Here is an 11,722-nt window from a genome sequence, read left to right as displayed (position 1 = left end):
AAATATAACTATTTCAGAGTCCAGCCTTGTTGGGACGGGTGAGAGGGGTCGCAAGGCGGTGCCGCTCTACTCTGATTGCCTGAGTGCACCGGCCCTCCTGCCGCAAACACTTGCACGTGCGCGTTGGACGCTTGCTTTTGGCCAGGGGCTCTTTCCAGCGATGCTGAAATGTGCTTTTCCAGGAGCCGCTTTCTGCAAGGAAACCTCATGCGGCAAGATAGTCTGTGTGCCCGAGAGGAGCGAACGCAGCTGAAAGAGCCCCCTGGCAGGTGCAAACAAGCAAATCCCTGGGAGGAAAATGCAATTTTGCACGACTCATCTACCGCTAAGGGAGACAAGGAGACGCTACTTGGCAGGGGGGCACCTACAGCTGTGCCCAGCACTGGGCAGCTGCCTCCATGCAGGTTGAACGTCACAGAAGGTTGCAATGGTCTTTTCTGGCTTCTAGGGCCTCAAACCGCTGAATTATTTTAAGCCCTTCCCCCTTGCCCTGGCTCCGTCTTCTCCAGCCTTTGCAACGTGGCTTCTGTTCACATCTCTCGGTAGGTTTGAAGGGCACGATGGCAAAGTGCCCCCAGGTCACGGCGTGCAAGGGAGCCCATGAAAGACACTGTGAGTCAGAACAGCTTGGTGGTTCGAGGACAGCTCCATGCCGCAGTTGCAGTCCCTTGCTCTGGAGAAGCCACATGTCTCTGGCCTGTCCATGCCCCGCTCTTCCAGAGCATTGCAGGCACCAGCCCGGTCTCCGATGAATAAGTAATATGCTAAAAGCGGGGCGGGGGGGGGGATTCTCTCTCTTTAATGGCCCTTGCAGGCCACAGAGCAGTAATTGTCCCTTGAATGATTTAGGCCCATTTGGTCTCTCCTGAGAGGCTCTGGAAGGAAAGGGGCGAATTGCTCTCCAGACCCTTTCAGCAAGTCCCCCGGTTGTGCCAGGCCAGCCGCGGTGGAGCTCGCCGCAGCCAGAGGGGCCGGGGGACCAGTGGAGGGTTCCCGCTCGCGGCCCGTCGGGGCGTCCCCGCGTCACCCGTGTGAGGACACAAGGAGACGGGAGGCTTCCCTGTCATCTCTCCCCCTGCAAGCGCTGCTGAACTGCCGCGGGGACAAGATGCTGCGGGAATCGCCCGTTCTCCAGCCGCGCGTGGCAGGTCGAGGCAGCTGCGCTCACCCAAGAGCAGAGGAGCTGCGACCTCAGGAGCGTCCTTGTGAAGCAGCCTGCCATCCTGGCGTCCCAGAGTCCAGGACAGAGGGATATTCAGGGGTCAAGATATTCAGGTGTAAGCCAAGCTGGCGAGTGCCATAAATGGCTCCCACCTCCCTTTTCGTCCCTGTTTGCTGCCAGCGCATCTCCGGGTCTGTGGGTCTCCAACGTGTCCCACCACCCGTCTTGCTGGCTGCCGTCCGCTAAAGCTGTGCTCCGGGCAGAGGGAGCGCATCCCTCAGTGGGGACATGCGGTCAGAGGAGATGCTAGGGAGGGAAAAGGGCACAGGGAGGGATCTGCAGCACAGACCCCCCCACTATTGCAAGAGCTGCTGCCAGGGTGCTCGTATGCACCAGCCCCGCCTGGGTGCTCAGCGCTGTGGCTGTGGCTTGTCTCTGTACAGCTATAAAGCATATTGCAGGAAGCAGAGCTGGGGACAGGGGCTCCGGCCTCCTGGCTTCTATTTCCAGCTCGCGGTTTTACTTTAGCTCAGCTGCTTACCCCCGCCCCCGTGCCTCAGTTTCCCCAGGAGCAGCACAGGATGCTGGCGCATGCTAGGCCTGTCGCTCAGGACAGCCGTGAGGACTAATTAAGCCGTGCTGCCGAGCATCCTTGTCCCTCGGGGAACGGGGGGGGGGAGAGACAGCGGCTCTCCCTACCCTGACAGGCCTGTTCTGAGCAGTGCCCCCTGCCTCGAGAGATGCCCCCACCCAGCAGCCATCTCAGCTCTGTCACGGGGACGGTGCTGCTATTATAGGGCAAAGGGGCAGTAGAAGCACCTCATGCCCGCCGCACCAGCCCCAAACCAGCAGCCCCCGGCTCAGCGATGGAGGGACCAGCTCAGGGGGCCCAGCACCACTGAGGAGTCTGGGTGTGGGCTGGAAGGGGCAGAGCCGCGTGCAGACCTGCCCGGGTCTGGGCAGCCGTGGCTGGGGTCACAGCGTTGAGGTGGGATGGAGCGAGGGAGCAGACATGCAGCGTGGGGAAATGGACCACTGCCGGCGCAACAGTGATGCTGCAAGGCCACGGCCACGGCGGGAGCTAGTGCAGCCCTGCTCTAGCAGCTGGGGACTGGACAGGAGCCATCCGGGGGGGTATGGACCAGCAGGGACCGTGCCACCGCCTCGTGCCAGTGCAGTGCTGGAGAGGTCCCACAGCATGGGGGCTCTGGGGAGCAGGTCACCAGGCTGCCCACAGGCCAGGTCCTCCAAAGAGCTCAGCCTGCCAGGTCCACGATGAGCACAGGCCACTTTTGACCTGTGGCCACGAAGTGGCAGCGTTCAGGCCCATGTCCCCCCCGGGTCCATTCATGCTCTGGGCTCCTGCGGTGGGGACAAGCCCCAAACTACCCAGCTATGGAGCACCTTAGGCAGAGCCGCATCAGGGTCGAGCCAAGGGCAAGGCAAGGCTGGCGAGGCTGCCTGCGCCGTGCGCCCTGCCCAGTGCAGATGGGCAGTGGGTGCGAGCGCGCCGAGCGCCCGGCCTGCAGCCGGGGAGCTGTCCAGCGCGGGACGGCCGTGGCTGTAACGGGCACCTTTCTGCTCTGCCGCCGGAGGCTGTTTGGAGCCAGACCCTAGGGCTGGGGCCCCTCTGGGCAAAAGAAAGCCCTGGGAAACTGTGAAGGGAGGAGGCTTTTCTCCAGTGAGTCACAGGCCTGGGAAGCCCCCAGGAGAGAGAAGGGCACGCAGAAGAGGTCTGACTTTGCCTAGAGCAGAAGCCTGGCTGCAACCCTCCCCGCAAGACAGGGCAGCCCTGTCCCGACCCCCGCCGGCCCTCAGTGCCCACCAGAGGGGATGGAAGCCATGAAATACGTCCAAAACAAGGCGGTGGGTTCACCTGGCCTTGACCTGCTTCCCCGGAGCTGAGCTGCAGCAAAGCACTGGGTGTTGCTGGTGCCATTTTGTTCTCCAGGAGCCCTAGCTTCTGCCCGCCCAGCTCCACGCCAGCTCTGCACATGCCGGGAGACCTGGGCTTTGCCCGTGGGGATCTGGGGCATCGGTGCTGCCGTCTCATCCGGGCCACTCTCCCCAACGACCCTGATCTGGGGAGACCTCCCTTCCCAGGCAGCCTCCCTGGCCCTTCGCCGCTGCGCTGCTGCACCTCCTTCCTCCCTCGACGGACCCGACGGCATCACCCCATCCCACGGCTTGAAAGGAGTGGGGTCTCCATGGGCCCCCGGCCCTGCTCCTGCCAGCGGCCATCCCAGCGTGCCCCAGGACCAGCGTTACTAGAGACGCCCGGTGAATTCAGTCCCCTGGTTCATTTGGGATCGGGTTTTGCCCCCGCTGGTTTCCTCGGCGCAGGATCCAGCTCTTCCTGGTGGGATGCGATCGTTCTGCCCCGTGGCTGCCCCTCAGCCCCAGCCTGGATGAAGCCCTGGGTGCTGGTGTGGGCCAGAAAGGCAGGTAGGTCCTTGCCGTCTGGGGACTTGGAGTCACCTGCCTGGGCTGGGCTGGGCTGCTCTCCCGCTGCTGCTTGGTAGAGGTGGTGCAGTGAGCCTGAAAACCTGCATCCCTCGCGTTGCATTTGACCCCCCCGTCATGCCAACGAGCCGAGCGCTGGAGGACACCTGGGCACGGGATCTTGGCGCATTCCCATCTGGCAGCAGCCGGGAGGAGGGTCTACAAGCCCCCCCAGGCTGGCGAGGCAGCGGCGACGTTGCCTCGGCCCCCTCCCCGGTTCCCTCAGACCTCAGCTAACCCCGCGCAGCCTGCCTCCCATGCAGCCGGCTCTGCAGGACTTGCACGGCCACTCCCTGGGACTGGGCTTCGTGTCACCGCGTCCCCCGAAGCAGTCTTGTTCCCTGCCACGAGCTGCCCCCATTGTCCTCCTGCCCTGGCCAGCAAAGACCTGGATAAGCCACAGAGCGAGCATTGCCACAGGAGCTGGACGTGCCCGTCCCCCGCAAGCAGCCCCGTGCCCCCCGAGGCGCGGCTGCAGGACCACGAGAACCTCTCCATCCGCTTTTGGGGAGCAGCTGTTTTGGGGTGTCTAACCTTGCATCCTGGGAGCCTGGCTGCTCCCCCCTGCACAAATAAGTGCAGTGTGGGCTAGGTATGGCAGGATCCCATGCCCAGCAGGGAGGACGTTGTTCCCTGGCACACCCCATGGGTCTTGCCCCCGTTCCCTCCATGGCAGAGACGAGCAAGGACCCTCTTCTCCTTGCAGCCAGGGAGCTGGCCTCCCTGCACAGCCTCCCACTCCACCCGGGAACTTCCCCCGCCGGCCGAGCAGCACCGCAGCCGTGCCCGGCTGTCTCCCCACCCAGCGCCTTCAGCCAGGGTGAGGGGGAGCGTGAGCGCCGCATGGCTGTCCAGCCAGAGCCGCCGCGACGGGGAGAGGGCATTGCGCTCGCCCCTCCTCGCCTCTCCTGTGACTGCAGGCAAGCAGGATTTACCGCAGGGGTGCTGAGCAGAGCGATGCAGCGCCCAGCTGCCAGCGCCGTGAGCACGGCCTAGCAGCGCCGATGCGCCACTGGCACCTGTACCACCGCCCCACCCAGCCGGCCGCCGCGGACGCTCACCCTGCCCACCGCCACGAAGGGTAGGGGGCATGGGCAGAGCACCAACTCCCCCAGCCCCTTCGCACACCCCCTGCACAGACTGCATCCAGTCACCACCCAGCGCCTGGGAGAGCCCCACGCACGGGGGCGGGGGTGGGTGCCAGCTGCACCCTTCTCCCATGGAAAGAGACTCCGGGTTTAAACGAAGAAGGGGGGAAAAGTAAGTGAGAGCCCCACAGCTTGCCTCGGAGACGCGACACCCCCCAAGCAGACGGGCGGAAACTGCGTAGACCCCAAGGAGCTGTCCTGCTTTCCAGGCAAGGAGGAAGAAGGCAGCTCCCGCAGCCGGGGGCTTCCTAGCCCAGCCCCTGTCTTACAGCTCTGGAAATGCCAGATGCTCCAGGGCAGCAAACCCATTGCTACCTCTGATCGGGGGTCTTGGGTCTCAGCCCTCCACCGATGGAGCCAGCAACTCACCGTGCTGGTGGGAAGAGCGAAAGGCCAGCTCTCCGGGAAAGGCGGGCGGGCGGCCGGAGTCTTCCTCCCAATCTTCTGCGGATCCTATTAGAGTGAGGAGCGTCTGGGAATATCAGCCTTCAGAGCCCTTCCCATGTGTGTGTGCGTGTGCGAGTGTGCGAGTGTGTGTGTGTCTCTGGTGAAGGCAGCCTCAGTGCAGCAGCTGCTGCTATCAGTATAAAATGCATCACAAAGACCACCATAGACCACTACTCCCCCCCCTAAAATGACTGTGACGTCTGAAGTGCAAGGAAGCCAGGGCTGCTTAACCCTCTGCTTGCTGGGCTGCCTGTGCTTTGGGAGGGCTGCAGCGGGTCAGCTCTGAGGGCTGCGGCTGTGCGGGTCCTGCCCCGGGGCGGGGGGTTGGGCGTCGTGTCGGGGAAGAGGCTGCTGTGGATCGTGGGGTGAGCTCAGGTCTTGCTGCTTCTAAATTTGCCGCTGACTCAGCCCCGGAGGCTGCTGCATCCCGCGGGAGGGGGTGCCTGTCGCCAGGCCCCGCATGCATGCCGAGGGGGCGAGCGGCCTGTTCCTACCGCGCGGGGTTTCCAGCTGTGCTGACATCAGGGAGGCTGGGGTCTCCTCCCGGAGGCACCGCTGCCCGGTGGGGTGACACTGGGAAAGTTGCTTCGTGTCTCTGCCTCGGCTTCCCCTCGCACCTGGAGCCCGATGGGTTTAGACAGACTGCAGGCTCCTCGGGGCAGGGGCTGCCTCTCTCCAGCACTTGCGCGGGGGGGGCTCAGGGCCTCCAGCCGCGAGCATAACCCAGGCAGCCCCCTGCTCAGTGCAAGCCAGCCGGGCATCTGCGGCTCGTCCCCGCCGGCACCCTCTGGTCCCCGCTGCGGCTCCACAGCTGGCAGGGGAGAGGCCGCGCAGCTGCTGCGGAGGATCAGCTGCCCGCTGCCAGGCGCAGAGCAACTGTCTGGGCTGGGGCGGCCCTGGGAATATCGCCTGGTCGACCTTGTGGCCTTCCCGGAAGCGCTGGGATCCTGTTTTGCTGCGTTATTCGTGGTCGAGTCGTACGTTCTTGTTCCATAGGTTGTACCTCCAATGCCACGCGGTGGGCACAGTCCCCAGCCCCTGCGCCGCGGTTTCCTTTGCTGGCCGAGCACTCCCGCTCTCGCTCCACGCGTGGAAGGAGCAGGAGAAGAGTGGCCGGCATGCCTGCGGGAGGAGACCAGGGCCCTGTGGCAAGGCTGGGAAGCAGGTGAAGTGTCTGGGACGCTTGTTCGTGGTGCCAGGAGCCTGCGGGCAGGTGGCGGGACAGGAGGATCTCCAGTTCACTCGTATGGAGAGCGTGGCACAGAGGCCTCCCAGCCCACAGCGCCGGCTCCCAGAGCAGCTGGGGGTGGCATGGCCTGGGCTCAGAAGGGCTGAGCGGGGATGAGAGGTTTGCACCTCCTCGCTGGGCAATTCCTGTGGTCTGTTTGGGGTCCAGCTCCCCTGCAAGGGCTTGTCTCGCCTCCCCGGGAGGGCTCTGACACCCCACTGACCAGGGTCATCTCCTACCCATGTGCTGCGTACATGGCGGTCCCCTGGCTCCAAGGGTGCAAGGACCCGCACTCCTCTCCGCACTCCTGCCCTCCCATCCCTGCTCCAAACCTTTGCTCTTTCCACTCCCCTCTCCCTTCCCTCCCGTGTGCCTCCACCTCCTCCCGTCAGGTCTGCTGGCCATGGCTCCCTGCAGCTCCCATCACAGCCTGGGAGCAAAGGAGACTGCCCAGGCGGGGGTCCGGGGCCCTTGGCTCCTAGGGGCTGCACTGCAGTGCTTTCCCACCCGGCCGGGCCCTCGAGCCCATGCTGCGATGCGGTGCTATTGCCGTAGATGTGGGGCTTGAAGGCTCCAGCGCTTTCCTGTGGGCTTTTCCAGGCTAGCATCTCCCTTTTACACACCCGGCTGTAGCTAAACACAGAGCATCACTACAGTCCCGGGAGAGGCCGGCCCATCTTCTGGCCCCCGGGTTGACGCCGCGACGGCAGTCCAAGGCTGGGATGTGGGACAGGGAGCCGGGGTGTGCCCTGGTGCCCTCCTTTAGGATCCCCATGGGGAGACCAGGTGGGGACTGGCCAAGGTCAGTGTGCTCCTGGGCCCGATTCAGCTCCGCCCTTGCGCTGGGTGCAGCTCGGGAAGGCGGCCCACGTGGGTTTGATCGGCTTTGATTAAGCCAGATGCCTTCTGCAGCCCGCCTCTGTGCGCAGCTCAGCCCCCCAGGCCAGAGGAAAGGAGGGGATAGGAGTGTTTCGCACCGGGGGGGCAGCTGACTTAGGCCGCGGCCAAGCGGACTATTGTACGTGGGGACAGGAGCTAGGAGGGGTCTCCCCGTGCGGGACGCAGGTACCATTGGGGTGGCCGGGAGAGCCCAGACTAGGGGACGGGAGCGCTGCAAAGTGCCCCCGGTCCCGCACAGCTGTCCTGGTGCCCACCTCAGGCTCACGCCCAGCCCTGGGGGAAGCGTGTCAGCACCCCGGCCCCCCCCCCGAGAAGCAGGCAGGCCGCCTGCGACTGGCTGGCCCGGCTGCCGCTCACGGCTGTGCCACGAGCAGCTCCAGCCTCGCATTTCCATGGAGACGGCCAATCGCCGTGATATTTTCTCACTCTTGACAGTCCCCCATTCATCACGGCTCAAGCCACCGGGCCGGTTGGAGACACGAAACCAGTTGCTGCTCGTCATGACTAGGTTTAATTGCTTGGAGGGGAGGGAGGGGGCATGGGAGAGGCCAAAAAAGAGGAGGCAAGCCAGCACGGCAGAGGAGCCCCCGGTGCCCCCGAGCCCAGGGAGAGGTGGCTTTGGGGTGGGTAGGAGCAGGGAGGTGACAGGGGTGCTTCTCTGTTACAAGTGTCAGGATCGGCGCAGGAGGGGAGGCGTCGGGGGCATGCAGAGACAGCACGCGGCGCTGGCCACGCAGGGCCCGGAGCTGCCCGTGGGTCTGTATCTACCCGTGCCGACTTGGCGAGCTGCAGTTTGTGGTCTGCGTGTGGCTAGACAGAGCAGAAGGAGGAGCGCGCGCGGCTTCGGAGGATCTGGTCTGACAAAGCCTGGTTGCCGGAGACGCTCCGTGGCTTTTCACGGTGCCCAGCCCCGGGGCAGCCTGGATAGCTGCTGTATTAAAGAGGCGGGGGGAGCAGCGAGGCCTCACCCATGAGAAAGCAGGAGTGCCAGGAGGTAGAGCGGGAGTGAGACGTGGGAGTGTGTCTGGGCAGCGCTGCCGGCAAGAGCAGGAGGGGACGGAGAGGAGCTCTGCAGAGGAGGGAGTGGGTGGGGAAGGCGTTCAGACACTGGGCATCTGTCTCCTTTTGAGACCGGGCCTCTGGTTTGGGCCCGTGAATGTCTCCGGGTTTGACTTGGCGAACGGGAGGAGCATTTAGCAGTCCCATCCCTGCTCCTTTATCGGGGTGCCACAGATTCAGCTTGCCGTTTGTGTCTTGCATAAGACGACGGGCTCTGACGGCGGGGATGTGTGTACCCCGAGGCCCGCTTCCTCCGCGCTGCTGGAGCATCCGGGGGGCTGGCGGACACCTGATGCCCAGTCCAGGCTCTTGGCTGGGTGGGAAGGTTGAAGTCACGGTCAGTGGTTGAAGGCGGCAGATGGTGACACTGAGAGCTGGGAGGAGCTGGCCGCTAACCGGATCCAATGACACTGCAGCATCCACCGCGCGCAGCCCCCTTTGAAGTAAAGCACCTTGCCCTCAAAGCAGAGAAGAGAGAGTGAAGGAAGGAAAAGGGGCGAAATCCTGGCTTATGGCCTATGGTGTAAAGACCTGCAGCTCCTGTGGATGGATCTGTGGCTCCTCGAGACCCATCGATGAGCGGTGGTGGCAGTCGTCCTTGAATCGAGGAATTGGCGCCGCCAGCAGCGAGCCAGCAACCCCCGAAGGAAGGGTGCTCCCCCTTCCTTCAACGGTGCCTTTGCACCGAGCCTAGCCACTGCCTTGGACCAAATGTGGTGGCGCGTGAACCAAACCCACGATCCTCCGAGGTCCCTTCCAGCCCAAATGTCTACTGTCTATGAAAACCCGTCCTGAAACCAGAAGGGCAGAGGCCCCATCTCCTGAGGCTTGCCCCAGAGATTCATCATGCATTTTAATGGCCTGCATTACGAGGCGTGCATTGTCTCTGCCCTAGGATCTTCCCCATCTGCTCAGCAGCCCAGAGTCCAAGATACGAAGAACCTGGCCGGCTAAATTTGCTGAGAGGACAGGGATGGGGGGCAGCCCGGAGACTAGAAAGGTGGCGCCGTGGCTATGAGCGAAGGGGGACCAGTGAGGCGACCCCGCGTGCGGCTGTGTTGCACGGCTCGTGTCTCCTCTGGAGCGGGCTGAGCCCCTGGGGCAGCCGAGGCTGCGAAGGAAGGGCTGGTAGAGGACGTCGCTGCCCCAGTCGGTGGGATCCAGGATTTCTGCAAACTACACGTGCGTCGCATCCCGGAGCTGCAGGGGTCTCACACGGTGGGAGGCCTAAAAGGTGCTTTGGGTTTTGCGCGCTAGAGCTAGCCAGAGCAGTCACCGCCCTGTCTGGACGCGGGGCAGGCATGTAGCGTTATTAGCACTGAACGCACCGACCTTCCTGGGCTTTCGTAGCTCTGAAACGGCCTCCCCAGCCCACGCAGGTGGTGGTGGGTCTGCTCGTAGAGGGCAGCGTGGTCTGCTGTGGCGGTCTGGACCTGGGGTCTGTGCCTGGTTTTGCTACCGTGGGTGAGTTGCTTCCCTCTGCGTGTCGTCTCCCTCCTGCCCTCTCTCTTGTCTGTTGAGATTATAAACTTGGGGGTGGAGAAAGAATTACCTTGCCCACCAATCCCCAGACCTTAATGAGCGCGTGCTAATGAGCATCTGTGCACTAATGAGCATCCTAATGACCTCGGCTCCTTATCTGCACTATGACCCAAGTGTCCCCCATCTCAACTCCTGTACGACCAGCTGGCTCCTCGTCCCGCACCCGGCACAGACCTGTTCTGCACAGAGGCCGGAGAGGAGCCAGGTTGCAGAAGCGCACCCATGCTTGATCCGCTGTGGGGGCCGGCTCCTCTCCTGGTCTTGCCCTTGCTGTCTCTGGCTCCCATGGCCTGTCTTTCCTGCGCTGTACCGTGCCGAATGCCATCTTGTATCATGCTTCTTCTATGCACCTGCTCCAGGGAACCGCCTGGGTCTACCACACGCAGCGTGACCCTAGGATCTGCTGTGATCGGCCGGGGAAGAGGCTCAAATCCTAAGGAGCGTCTCTTCCTTTCCGGATCATTCAAGACTGGGAACCCTCCAGGCAGGCACATGGGCACCTGGGAGGCTACAGAGCTGGCTAACTCCCCACCCCGGCCAGGTTCCCTGGTGCTGTTTGTCACAAAGCTGAAGCCCCCCCTTTAGTGGAGGGGTCTGCTCCGGGTAGGAGGCAGGGGCCAGCGAAGCCCAGGCGGGCTGGAAGAGGAGGGAGTTGGCTTGCTGCTGCCAAAGCAGCTGATTGTGCACGGGGATGCTGCACGGTGACACAGAAAGCCATCCACCGGGACCACCCCCACCGCCGCGGCTGCTGAGAACAGCTCGTCTCTCCCTCTCGCTCCCATATATGGTCATAACTGCACCGAAACGGTGCTGGGTGGAAGCCGTGTTATGTGTGTGCAGCCTATCAGGAGCCCGCCTCGCAGGAAATCAGGTCAGATCCTGGCAGGCATTTGCCTGGCGCACCGCCCCACGCTGGAGCATCCGCGCCCGTCTCACCTGGGGCTCTTTCCCGGGGTCCCCGCCCCAGCCTGGCCTCGGCCAGGGACAGCCATGTGGGGCGCAGAGCCAGGAGCCACGCGTGCAGGCGTTGGCCTGGACCAGGTGGGGGTACAGTGATGCCCATCGAAGGCATCAGCAGGGCAGGGATGGGGCACCCCAGGCCTAGGTACGGCCCACACTGGGGAGAAAGCTGTAGGGAAACCTCTCTGCAAATGGTGACCCCACCCCATAAACCAGCCGGCCTGGTGCATAAAACCCATTAAAGGACCAGGGCTTCACTGGCTGGTGCCTAAATCCCTGTGCGACCCCCCCATAAAGCCCCCAGACTCCCGGCCTGATGCTCGAGTTAGCCAGATCCGCATGTGTGTTGTGCCTTGGCCTGGGGTCTGCTCCCCATCTGCGCTCCTCCTATCTTGTGGCTGTTGACTACTGTCCCTTCTGTCCCCCCGTCACGTCTCAGTCCATTAGCAGGATCACAGGGAAGGCGAGATTTCTCATGGTTTCATCAGCTGGGTATGTCTCCGTTCCCCTTCCCCGCTGCCGATTTTCTGCTCAGGAATGAATTTTGCTCCTGACAGCTGCATTCCCTCAAATCTGTCAGTCAAAGAAAACCCTGGAGCCTGGGGAGGGGAGGGGGAAGGGGGGGGATGCGACAGGAGTTCAGGAAGCTCTGTGCACTGAATCAGACCTGCCTTTGCCAAGCTGCGTGTCGGGTGCATGCTGGAGTGTATGGACGGAGGGGCGGGGGGTGGCTCTTTAATTAGCACTCTGAGTGGGGCTAGAGCAAATTGTAGA

The 11,722-nt window shown here is 63.4% G+C and overlaps 1 protein-coding gene across 2 annotated transcripts in view; it reads right to left on the bottom strand.

The window, feature by feature from the left end:
- Positions 1-5,442, bottom strand: part of LOC109294111 (protein FAM49A-like) — a 47,321-nt gene extending 41,879 nt beyond the window's left edge. The window contains exon 1 of one of the 2 annotated variants that reach the window (XM_019512371.1): positions 5,182-5,442. The gene's annotated coding sequence lies outside the window, so the exon portion shown is untranslated. The remainder of the gene's footprint in view (positions 1-5,181) is intronic. The other variant, XM_019512367.1, reaches the window with a different exon arrangement.
- Positions 5,443-11,722: the final 6,280 nt, after the last annotated feature.

This window comes from Gavialis gangeticus, unplaced genomic scaffold, assembly GCF_001723915.1.
Source record: "Gavialis gangeticus isolate Ggan-Ray unplaced genomic scaffold, GavGan_comp1, whole genome shotgun sequence".
NCBI lineage: Eukaryota > Metazoa > Chordata > Crocodylia > Gavialidae > Gavialis > Gavialis gangeticus.
Note: the sequence above shows the minus strand (reverse complement) of the source record. Positions and strands in the feature narration are given on the sequence as shown.